Consider the following 262-nt stretch of genomic DNA (forward strand, 5'->3'; position numbering starts at 1 on the left):
CGCAGGGGCACGCTGGCCCTGGAGGGAGGTGGGTCGTAGCCCAACTTGCTGTCCCCCAGGCCCTCTTCCCTCTGCCCCGGAGGTAGAGGGCTGGGCTAGAGCCCATCTGCAGGGAGCTTGGCACCAGCCGTGCACCCTCTGGTGAAGGCTTCAGCCCGCACCAGCACTGCAGGTTTCACTGCTCGGCCAAGTGCCCCTTGCTGGAGCTAGGCAAGGAGTGACCGTGCTTCACGGCGCGGATTAGGCTGGAAGATTAAATTGT

This window comes from Fulmarus glacialis, unplaced genomic scaffold (assembly GCF_000690835.1).
Source record: "Fulmarus glacialis isolate BGI_N327 unplaced genomic scaffold, ASM69083v1 scaffold42548, whole genome shotgun sequence".
NCBI lineage: Eukaryota > Metazoa > Chordata > Aves > Procellariiformes > Procellariidae > Fulmarus > Fulmarus glacialis.